Source organism: Falco peregrinus, chromosome 5, assembly GCF_023634155.1.
Source record: "Falco peregrinus isolate bFalPer1 chromosome 5, bFalPer1.pri, whole genome shotgun sequence".
NCBI classification, from domain to species: Eukaryota; Metazoa; Chordata; class Aves; order Falconiformes; family Falconidae; genus Falco; species Falco peregrinus.
In genome coordinates this window covers 17,990,734-18,002,991 of record NC_073725.1, presented here as the reverse complement: position 1 = coordinate 18,002,991, position 12,258 = coordinate 17,990,734, and positions in this window count along the sequence as shown.

Below are 12,258 nucleotides of genomic sequence, written 5' to 3'. Positions count from 1 at the left end.
GGGAGAAGGGTTATAAAATATTTGAAGCTTTCATATAAAAGTGAATGGTTCACTGGCTTCTCAGTAGGGTCGTGGTGTTTGTAATTTATTCACGCCCAACTGATACATATAGTTGGATTCCAAATTAATTTCTTTTCAGGGATAATAGCATAAAAGTACATTCTATGACTAGTCCTTCAGCCTAGAAGAGACCCTTATGAAAATGTATGATGCCCTTTTTTTGTTCTAAATTAAAGTGTATGGAATCAGTAAATACTGACTGTTTTCTTGGTTTATTTGGGGGGGGGGCAAGTTTTAATGCACATAGAAAATGTTTGAAATCCTCACTATGGAGGATCCATGTAATTGCTGGCAATGGATCCTAGGCTAAATTAGTTGGATCTACTCTTGGAAGGCATAGGAAGCTCAGCAAGGATTGGCGAGTCCCTGGGCCTCTCCAAAACTGCCACTTAATATGAATGTAAATGAAAGTACTTAGCATTTGAATCTTTGCTGAGATTGTGCCATCCTGGAGTAGTTCCTATGCAGTGGTCTTTATCTAAAAATTTAAGTTTCTAAGTCTGGTTAACCCTTGATTGCAAGGTGGGGGTCCATAGGCAGACAGCAGTGCAGAAACTCCTGGCCCAAATGAAATTTGCTTTTGAAGAGCAAAGAAAAGTGCGGAGTTTCACTGCCCAGAGCAGCAAAGCTGAAAAGATACTTCTTAGGCTTGAATCGATGAGGTTTGTAAAATCTTGATCTATCAAAACACTCAGCAATTGTTTCATTTTTAAGCACGTATGCGAATAGTCTAGTACAATTTCCAGATAAATCAAGAGTCAAGTTACTAGTCTTGGAATTAGAGCAAAAATTGTAGAGCAGCAGTAAGAAATGAAAAAGTTGGTTTTGTTGTTGTTGACACCAGAGTAATATTGAGACTCTAACTCCTTGACCCTGGATGGTGGTGCTGGAACTCCTGTTACTCTGAAGAAACTATCCAGGGATACCTGTGAGTGTGACAGAATACATTTAAGTACGTGCATGTTGTTGGGCAGGGAGGAAGCAAAATGCTGAAATAAGCCTCATCCATGTGCACATATTCACCAGCCAGCTTCTAATTGTGGGCTGCAGCGTGCACAAAGATGGGAGCAAATCTGTCTCCCCAAAAACTGTGAGCTGGAAAGTAAAAAAAAAATAATAATTAAACCCCAAACTAATTATAGGATTCATTCCTTTTATTATAAATGGCTTTCTACATCTGACTTGGTGATTGATTTATCTTTCCTAAAGTATAGCTTCCCAGCAATTAAATAAGCATGGGTTACCTAATTTTCTTTGAGGAATTCTGATGTGGAAAACTGATCCAGCCTGCAGGGGCAGTCCTTCTACAGAGACTCAGAAACTTCTGGCATGTTGTTCCATCAACGTAAATGAAGCATGGAAAATGGTTTTAATTAGCAGCACCCCTAACATATGAAAGAGGGTGTTTGTGGTTTGGGCTGTATCCATCTCCTGTATGAAAGAATTGGTATGCTGCTGCACACTAGTCAGGCTTTATGCTTCTGGGCAAGGTGAGTTGTCAAAAACTGAAGGAACTGCTTTGTTTCTTGCTACATTTGTGTCTGAGTGTGTATTTTGTATCAAGATAAATACACATGTCTATATATAACTGCTACAGTCACTCTTAGCCGTCGGAGTGCCATGACATGTCCTGTCGCAGATGCTCTAATAGAGCAACACTCCATCAGCACACACCTTTTTAGGCATGAGGCTAGAAAAACAGTCTCACTTTCTGAAAGGTGTTTTCTCAGAAGAAAATTGAGGGGAAACGTTCTGGTGATGTCCTGTCATCTTTGCAGCAAACTATTTTATTTTTTTCTAACTGGAAATTATTTGATTTCAGAAAGTGTTAATTAGAAGAAACAAAATGTTTCATGTAAAATATGTGCTTCCCTTGTTGTTATTATTTTTTTATTTCATTGTCAGCATAAAGCTGAACTTTGATGTTGCTCAGTGAAGAGGGTGCCTGTCCCACGCAGGTGCAGGTCTGCGCTGGAGGGAATGGTGGTCCGCCGGAGGGCGAGGGGAGTGCCACCTGCCTCTCCTCCCATCAGAGGGAAGAAACAGCGAAGGCGAGCGCAGGAGGGTTAAAGTTTGCTAGATGTGACTGGCTTGAAGGGAGCTGAGCCCTAGCAAGCAGAAAGCCGGCATTTACAGATCTCCTGGATGTATTTTAATTTATTCTGGAAGCTTTTTGTTCTGAGGGTTTTGGGTTTTTTTTCTGGTGTGGTGTTTGGGTGGGTTTTTGTTTGAGTTTGTTTATGGGTGGAGGGTTTTCCAGCTATAGGAAACAAGAGCAGGCTCGTGAAGTGTGCAGAGTTTCAGGGTACATCAGGGTCCCTACAACAACTTTGACCTACCTGCTGTTTTCCCCAGCAAGGGTTAAACACTATTTTTTACCGCAGTGCTTGCACAGCCACAGCCCCTCCGTGCTTGGCTCAATTACACCTAGCTGCTTGGCTTTGAAACCAATTTCCCCCGGAGGCAGGCAGGTCCCAGCACGTCTCCATCAGCCAGCAAGGGCATCGCTGCTGCTGTTGCTGTTGCATGTGACTTTTTCCTCCAGAAATGCAGAATTTCTGAGTGGCCTTAGGCCTCCTGGCAGACCAGGGGTGTTGGAGCTCTCCCACAGGCTTTTCCCGTTCAGACTGACCTTTTCTATGATATTTATCAAAGGCCTTTGGAGTGCTCATGTCTGAATGTTACTCGAGGCCATCACTGGTGCCTGCTGAGGCAGGAAGGGCTGCGTCCTCCAGTGGGGTGGGGTGGGTGAATACTGGGAGAGGTGGGGGGATGCTTCCATTTCAGGGGGTACCTCCTCAAACGCAACAGGGACAGGTGTGGGTGTTCCTTTTTCTCGTGAGCCCTGGGCATGTTTTGCCTGCAGGTGATATTAGGATATCCTGAACCTTTGCCACTTGCCATTATGGGAGAAGTATCCCTGCCTTTGATCTTTATTTAGAGGGCTAAAAAATGAGACAGCCTGCCCACACAGACAGCTTCTTCCCTACATGAGATTAATTGCCACAAAGCATCTGTTAAGTACGTGTGAATAAATCTAGTTTTCTGCACAGAAGGACCTGGCCTTAAATGAAGTATGAACTGCGGGCTCCTGAGCCCATTGTTTTAGCATCTGCTTCAAATTCATCATTGGAAATGCTTTTTATTTAAAAGTTTGTTTGGCTTTTTTTTAAAAAAAAAGCAAATTAATGATGCATTTCTCCTCTCAAAACATTACTTTTATTTAATTGCTGGATTCTGGAAAAAGCAACCCAAACTCAAATACACACAGATGTTGTTCTGTAACATATGGTTAACAATAAAGGCAAAAAATGATTGCTCTACAGTTTAAGATGCTAGGTAGAGTTTTGTTCATACTAAACGCCACATTTGCACTTCAGGGCATGATTGCGTGAAGCTTTCAACTTGCAAGACCTGCACATCCACTGGTGCCTTCTCACCCTGTAGGAACTATCAGATTTATGCTACTTAGATAAGTGACATGACTTCCAATGTTCTTAAAAGTGAGGGCTTTAAAGATAAATGCTGGGATAAATGTTTTCGTATAAGAATAATCATCTTAGATGCAAACCCAAAAGCTTGAATCCTTATAGATTTCATGTTTCCATAGTGAAACAAAACTTCTACTTTCTGCCAAATCAAATCTGTTTAGATACTTGGTAATTACTTTCGCAGCTTAATGCTTTGCCAATGCAAAATCTTGAAAAGTTTCCTATGTATGTTTTCCCTTCATTTGTTTCCTTAAGTTAATGAGTGTTTATTTAATAAGTGGTAAACCCTAAAAAGTAAGCAAAAGCATGATGAAATCTTCTAGTATGATTGTTCAGTGAACACTTTAGCTTTGTCTTCTAGAGCAATTAAATAAAAAAGGCAGCAAGCAATTAGATCTTCCTCTTTAATTTCTTTGCTTTGGGTTAACAGGAGAACAAGTTTCTAAATATCTTAAACCAGCCTAGCAAAGCATACAGGTTCATGCAGATGTCTAATATTCCAGAAGACAATTTAATATTTTTCCCAGCTAGTGAAACATTTGAGGAAAATGGGCAATTTATTATGTACTGGTGTATTCTAACATCTGATTTTTGGCTGATCAGTTCTGCAGATCAAACTCCTACACATTTTCCCTAGGTTTTTGTAGCCACCTGTCTGGGTTAAAGGACAAGACACAGCTTCAGCTGAAAGGAGGTGCTGGATTTCTGTGACGTTTCCCGTTGCTGCTCATGGGACGTGAGTCTTAAGGAGTCTGTGCCCGGGTTATAGCTGGGGAGGTGACACTGCTGGAAGTGAGACAACTCAGCCTGGAGAGGCTGAACTATTTGTCAACGAAGTTGCTCCAGGCACCACTAAAGAGCAGATTTTTTTGCCTTAACCCCCTTTCTGGGCTTATACTGCTGTATTTTCATGTCTTGTCTTCCTTTCTCCCCACACTGCCAAACAGCCAAATTCAAGATAGAATTGTCCAGAAACCATTTCTTTGGTGAATGCTCTCTATGAGATGTACACCCAGCAGCCGCTGCTGGAGTGAAATACTTTTAACCTCTGTGTACAACATATTTCTTACCCTAGCCACACTTGAACCTGCTTGGGTTACAGCAAAGCTGCTGGGTGAGATTTGCTAGTATGGCTGCCACAAAGCTGCTTCAGTGCTGAATGAGGTGGCAGTACCTGACATAGTTGGTTTACGTCTCAAATAGCTGGAGAAGTACTTGGGAAAACGTTAATATATGTAGGAAAACCTCACATTATTCTGGGAACTATTACTCCTCTTGTCATGAACGACCTCTCATATGAGTAATACCTAACTAGACACCAAATTAGATGGAAGTGTGCAGAACAATAAGCCAGGTCCACGGACAAGGCAACGAATGACGTCGCTACCAATAACCTCTTTTCAAGATAGGCTTTATAAAATCTGTAATAGTTTCACTAACATTTACCATAGTAAAAATGTCTCCACCCATTCACACCTTGCTTTAGGTGATGTGATGACTCCATGACTTTCTGCTACTGAGGAACAAAACAGAGCAGCCGTTCCCCTCCCACTTACCTCGAAGTAAATAAGATGATGAGAATAATGCCTTCCTTTGCTCTTGAAGGCTCAGATACCAATTTTAAATTTAATCATTAGAGTGAAGCTTATTGCTTATTCTGAGATTAGATGCTTTCCTGTATGTTTCCTTTTGGGGTAATTTCACCTCATTTTGGTATATCTTATTGTCAACAATTCATAATGTATGCTAAACTTCGCATTGTCTCACGTCATCGTTGTGAGGATGCAGACTCAACGGGCACCCAGTTTGCTGTGGCAGGAGCTGTGAATGACACTTTTTTTTTTTTTTTTCTTTTTTTTTCTTTTTTTTATTCCTGGAAAAATCAACCAGTGTCCCACAGGTGCAGTGGGCAGGCAGGCTGTGCAAAGCTTTTGGGAGTGACAAGAACGGAGCATGCTGCCCCTGGGTGTTCCCAAACCACAAGCTGCTTCTGGTGGTGTTAGCTGAAGTTAGTACCTCTCTGACTACCAAGTCTCCCCTCCTAGCCATGATGTTTAGTTACATCGCTATTCTGCCTAACCTTTGCCAGCACAATATCTTTAGATGACTTTATACAACAGTAGGAATGTGACATACTAACTTTGTCAACATTGATAGTGGACTCCGGGTTTTGGCTGAGAAACTGATCACATCTAGGTCACAGCCCAGGAATGGGAGGGAGGGGGGAGAGAAGAGGAGCTCTCCTGCACAGCGGGAGAGCGTGTTTCTGCCTTGGTGCTTGTTTCATCTTTCTCTGCAAAGCTGCTGCTGTAATAGCATTTGCTGTGGTTAGTGCTGCTGTTATGCTTGCAGTAAATGTACTAACCCTACTATGAAATAACTGGTACAGCTAATGCATGATGATATAATGGATGAAGAGTGTTGAATTGAGATTTCCAGGTGACCTTAATTTTCACATCCTCCTTTTTTTTTTTTCTATCAAGATCCAGAGCTTTACAGCCTTAATGTCTCTTATTTTGTGTGTGTGTGTTGTCTTTCACTGTGCAGAATTCAAACCTGAGGTCCCATAACTGCAATGTCTGTGATACTCAGGTGCCCTCTGCGCCATGAATGATCACAGCCCTAACACAGACATTTCTGGGCGCATGTGGCGCCAGGGTGCTTGATGCCCAGGAGCCTTGTCTTGCCCCAACCTGGGCCTCTAAACCAGCTCCCCATGGCGAAGTTCGCACCACCTGGTTACCTTTCACAATGAATAAAGCAGTATCGTGTCTCTGGGGTGTGGCTGTGGCAAAAGGCTGGAACATAGGTGTTATGACCCTGGTAGTCTTCTCAGTTTTCCCTCTCCTTTGACAAAGCTGGATTTTCCCTGCAGCTCTGCTAAGAGCAGCTGGGGAGCGAGTCGATGGGAACTTGTACATGAGATGAGCAGGGGTGAGAGGGGCTGGCTGCTGTGGTGCTGGCCTGTTTTATCTGCCTGGGAAGGCTTGAATTTAACAGAGAACTGGGTTCCTGGACCAGGTATGGCTTAAGACCGCAGGTATGTGTAATTCCTCATTGCTCCTGTTAGCTGAACTCCTAGTGCTGCACTTGTATACCTCAACGCTACACTGAATATCCCAGCTTGCTCTGTGCCATGGGGATGCAGCTGGAGAAGTAGCTGAATTGTTGCAAAATACAATGTGTGCAGGTAAGTGCTAACATGCCGCAGTTTCCGTGGATGGATAACGGATACGCAGGCTAGAGAACTGTCAGATTATGTGGCGGAGGTTTTTTTAACAGACAATTTTTATGCAACTTCCAAGTCCCCGTGCCTGGAGCAACCAACTTTAATTCCCAACCAACTTTAATTCCCAAGGAGTGTGAATTCAGGGCAATGGGAAAGGGGAAGAAGAGCAGGAAAAGGGAAGGATGGCAGGAAAGGAGCAGTGTCTTCTGCCCTCCGCAGGGGAAGGTGAGAAGGTGGGTGATCACAAGGCAGTATCTCAGCACCATGAGCTCTGTCTCACTTGATGCATCTAGTTCCTGATACTCAAGGCTGTGATTTTTCCATGGACTTCCAGGATCATCCAGGCTCCCTGTTAGGACATGAATCAAAGGCTGAACCTTTGGTTTTGGATGCATGCACTGCTCACTGCAGTTTGTCCTCCAGGGCTGTCTGCTCTTTTTAATGGGCATTTATCACCTAATAAAAGTCATGAGGTGGTTTTATATCTGGCTGTGGACACTACCTACAACTGCGGTTCCAGCAGGCTTGAAAATAGGCTACCTGTGTAGGCTGGCATAACAATTCCTGTGAATGTTCAAAAGATGGAAAAATTCTCAGTAATGGTTATTTTTATTTGGTTTTAGGCTTTCCACATTTTATATGTAAGGTGGTTGTTTTTTTTTTCTCCAGTAGCATGCTTTCAGAATTGCTTATTTTTTTCTAGCGATACGCTACAATTACTCACTGTGTTCACATCCCTTTTTGGTGCACACATTTTAATTTAGGGATTTAAAAAGCGTTGATTGTTGTTCTGCTTCATTTTTTAAGGCAGGTTCCGTTTCCAGGCTGTCAGTCGCTTGCTGTAGGTACATAGCACCCCACCCACACAGCTCCTTCCAGGCCCTCGCTCTTCAAAGGAGCCAATTGTTTAACTGTGTTTATAACCAGTGCTATTTCTGGAGCATTTCCCAAAAGTTGACTCGTTTAAGGTCTGCCCGCTTGAGGGTTTGGCTTGCTGCTCTGATACGTTATAGAACAAAGTGCAAGAGCCAGCCTCCATGCATATGCGTGGCAGCATCTCTGTGCTGGTGCATGGGCAGGCGGGACCTGTGGCATCACCCGTCTCCTGGGGTTTGGGTCCCCTGTGTCAATGTGGCTCAGCACTCAGGGGGTTTGGGTTTGAATGCAAGCCTTTCCAGAGACAGAGCAGTGTCCACACTGCACGTGAATCCGGATGAAATTCAAGCTGCCCATGGACCACCCTGCTCTAACAGTAAAGCAAATCTGACCCTGTGGTTGAGCTGATTCACAACTGCATCTAACCACTTGTGAATTATGTTTGGACTGATCATTTAATATAAAAATACATTTCGTTTGCTTTTGGTTGAATAGCTGTATGAAGTTTCAGCTCTTCTGATCATACTTGGCAGAGCAGCAAAACCTAGTATCTAGAGCTGTGGCAACATTATGGAGAGAAATCCCATCCCATGAGAGGTTATTTTATTGTCTTTCTTGATAACCTTCCTCTGTAGGAAGGCTTTTATACAACAGCCTTTTTTTTTTATACAACATCAGGTCGGTCTCCCCCTGAAATGCCTGGTTTTCTCCTGTGACTGTAGAAGAGGAACCAGTTATGTAGGTAGGAACCCTTGCTCGGTGTCTGTGTAGACTGGCTGAGGTTGTCAGGGAGCTCTGCAGATCCCCTGGTTCCACCCCATGCTCAGAGCAAGGTCTCGTGGAGCAGGTTGTCCAGGGCCATGTCCAACCAGCTTTTGAGTATCTCCAAGGGTGGACACTCCACAGCCTCTCTGGGCAACTTGTGCCAGGGTCTGACCACCCTCACAGAGAAAGAGGGTTCTCTACCATCTCTGGAGGTGTTTAAAAAACGCGTAGATGCAGTGCTTAGGGACATAGTTTGGTGGTGGGCTTGGCAATCCTGCATTAACGGTTGGACTTGATGATCTCAAAGGTCTTTTCCAACCTGAATGATTCTATCAGTCTCTTTAAGCAGAATTTCCTGTATTTCAGTTGGTGCCCATGGCTCTGTCTTCCCTACCCACCCACATCAGGCACTTAAACGTGTTGGTAAGACCCCTGAGCCTTCCCTCCTCCAGGCTGAGCAGCCTCAGCTCTCACAAGCTCCTCATACAGCAGCTGCCCCAGTCCCTTCACTATTGGTGTGGCCCTTTGCTGCGCTCACTCCAGTAAGCCTGTGTCCCCCCTGGACTGGGGAGCCCACAACCAGACCTGGAGCTCCAGATGTGGCCTCGTTGATCCTGAGAAACAGGGTACAACACTGAATGCCAGGGACCTGGCTTTGGGGATCCCTGTCAATGGGTGGGATAGAAATAAGGTTACTGATAGTGCAGTGGGAAATTAAGCTGGCCGGGGGGCATTTCTGCAAAGCAGTGGGTGCTGTAGGTTTTATTTCCCCTTTTGTATTTTCCTTTCTATAAGGTGTAGTGCTTCCCAAACAGTGTTTCCTAAACAGAGCTTCTTGGAACGCGCTCTTCATTGCCAGCCTGCAAGGCTGGCAAGCCGCTTGCGCGTTTTGCTCTCTTCAGCAAGCGCAGGGTCAGCTTTCCAACAGGGCTGGAGCGAAAGTGAGTATTTTCCACGATTAGTCGATGGCCTCACCCCATGGCAGCATGGCTGTTTGTGGGGTTTTGTTTCCTCCCTGGGGTGAGGCTGGACGCTGAGGGCACAGCGCAGGTGAGCAAGCACCAGGTGCTGGGTGGCAGCACCCGTGGCCTGAGCCCCAGCACACGTGTGCGGGCGGGAGGCTGCAGCGAGGTGATGCAGCCACTGACCTGTTTGCACGGGGCAGGACGGGGCGGTGAGGCTGCTGGCTGCTGGTCGCAGCTCAGATGTTTGGTTTTAGCTGTATTTGCAACAGTTCCTAGCAGTCACCTTTAGACTCCCTCCAGGTACTTCTATACTGGAGATAAAGGGGGTAAACCACTGTTTTTTCACTCTGTACACCACAGGCTGATATTCTTTCATCCCCTGTTTTATCTTCTACCCCCTACGAGATGATTTTTATACTCTCCATCAGCATAGTGACCCCCAACTGTTTTATACTTACGCTCCCAGTGGCTGTCTGGCTGACCCTTGTTTGTTGATCGTCACAGATCTGTGTTTCTTCCCCGCCTATGGTGGCTTGTGAGCTGGGAAAATGTATCTTTAATTTAGTTTTCATTTTATTTGCAAGAGGTGGGACTGAGAGGTCAGGTACTGAATGAGGTTCACTGCTTATGGAGAAGCGGGACCAAACAATAGAGCCTACAGGAACAGCAAGGCTCAGCGCAGGGGCAGAAGTTCTTCCCTTTTGCGGGGCATCCTACCGGTGGTCTCATCCCACAGCTGGAGGTGGGAAGTGCCTTCCCCACGTGGCAGGCAGGAGCAGAGGTTTGGGGGCTGTTCCTTGCAAAAGATGACAGGGAGAGGGCACAGCTGATGTGGTGAGAGCCTTGGGTCTGAGTAACCCCCAGGCTGCGTGGCTGGGCATGAAGGGCAGAGGCGTGGGGTTGGGTTGCTTGTTCTGAGTGTGAATCTTCACCCTCTGGCTGCTTGGGGTCCTTTTCCCACGTCACCAAACTCTTGCTATGAATTCACCCAGGACTGCTAAGGACCGAGTCCCACAAAAGCATTCAGGGCTCAAAACAAGCTTTTGACTTGTGACTTCCAAATTCTTACCCACTTTGCCTACCTGGCCCTTTTACTGGTGGAAGCCAAAAGCAACATGGCTGCTGGCCAGGGTGCTGGGTTGTGGTCGTAGTGTGCTGTTCTGGCCCTTGCTGGGAGGGATACTTCAGAAATGTGTTACCCATTTTCTGGTTAACCATTTTACTTTTAACTATTTAGTCCTTTGCCGGTACTTCAGGACCTTGGTGAACTGGGGTTGGGGAAATCGGTTGGGTAGATTAGCATAGCTCTGTTGAAGTCAGCTGTGGACAGCATAGCGCTGGGGTAATTCTGTGTGCTCCCCTAGTAACTTTTGTTTATATAAATGTATGCACGTTTCATGCTTCATCTTTCCTCTGCTGTGTTACAGAGCCTCAGGCAGCTGAGCAGCGCCATCAGTAGCACGGGACCTTACATACACAACATCTCCTATTTTAATAACGTGAGGTTTGCTGGAGACTGCAGGCATCGCAGTACATTGGTTCAGATGTGATCGCTTCCACATTTCTTTTTCTTGGGGAAGAGCTGAGGTTTCTTTCCATTAGTCTGCATGCCTTCGGTTGTGACCACGCTTTGCGGACAGCAGATGTTGCTCTCTGGCTTGAGTGCCAAAAAGATTTAACGGAAGATCAAAGAAGTGATGCTTGTCCCAGCTCCCAGCAGATGGACCACATCTGCTCTGGGCAGTTCCCATTGAGCCTGTCTGGAGTGGGGACAGACAGTGTCCCCTGTTCAACCCCTGCACCCCATCATTCACCGTGAGCACAAAACATGGGGTTGGCCACAAACAAACAAAAGAATGCTGTGGTAAGCAAGGGTGAGGTATCTTCTAGAATTTCTTTTTCTTTGGCTTTTAAAACAAAATTCGTAATCCATAATGCATAGTAAGAAACAGCATGTAGAATAATACTAAACTCATAAATGCAACCCTGGAACTGCAAGGTCAGTTTTGGCATCCTGGATCCAACAACTACAGCAGGAGCAAAGCCACCCTTTCCTGTGCTCCTCCCAGCTTTAGAAGAGCAAAACATCTATGAAGAATGGTGCTGGCAGGAGTGTAGCTATGTGAAAACAGAGAGCAAGAGAGATACGAGCAAGAAATCTGCTGAGAGCAACTTGTTATTCTCTAGATTTTGACAGATTGAGTCTTCAATGTCCTCTCTGGGAATATCCTTTGGCATCCATCTCCACGGCTGTTTTTCAGACTCACACTCCATGCAGAGATGGTCCCGCTACAGCACCCGCGTCTTCCCCAAAGCTCAGCATTGCCAGGGTCCGTGGCTTTCACATTGCCCCTCTTTAGTTCCCATAGAAGCCCTCTGTTCACTTCTCTGACCACACATTTGTGTTTTAAGACCTTGTGGTTTATGACCAGTCAGGATCAAAGGCAGCAACACTTCCAGCTTTGTATCTCAAAATGTGGAGGGATCATGTGCCAAGGGAACTAGAGGGTTTATATTGAGACAAGCTGGCTTGTAGGGTGTAACTGTGACCTACAGCAAAGAGCTTTGGAAACCTTCAGGATCAGGGACCAGAGTAAAGTTCAGCAAAGGGCTGTCATCTTGTGCAAGAGCAACCTAATTTCACATGCAGTTCTGCAGCAGCTGAAACCTCCCAGACGTGTGTGGAGCACTGTCTTCTTCATGTATGATCTTCTTTCCTTTGTGGGGTGATGAGGAGGAGGAGAGAGAAGTCGTCGCCAACTCAGTGGGGGAAGGAGAGGGATGCTTGGAGATGCTGCAGCTCGGCTTGTTGCAGAGGAGGTGGGAGGCAGCCTGGGAAGCGCTGGCTCTGTGCTGGGACCTGAGGTGCCAC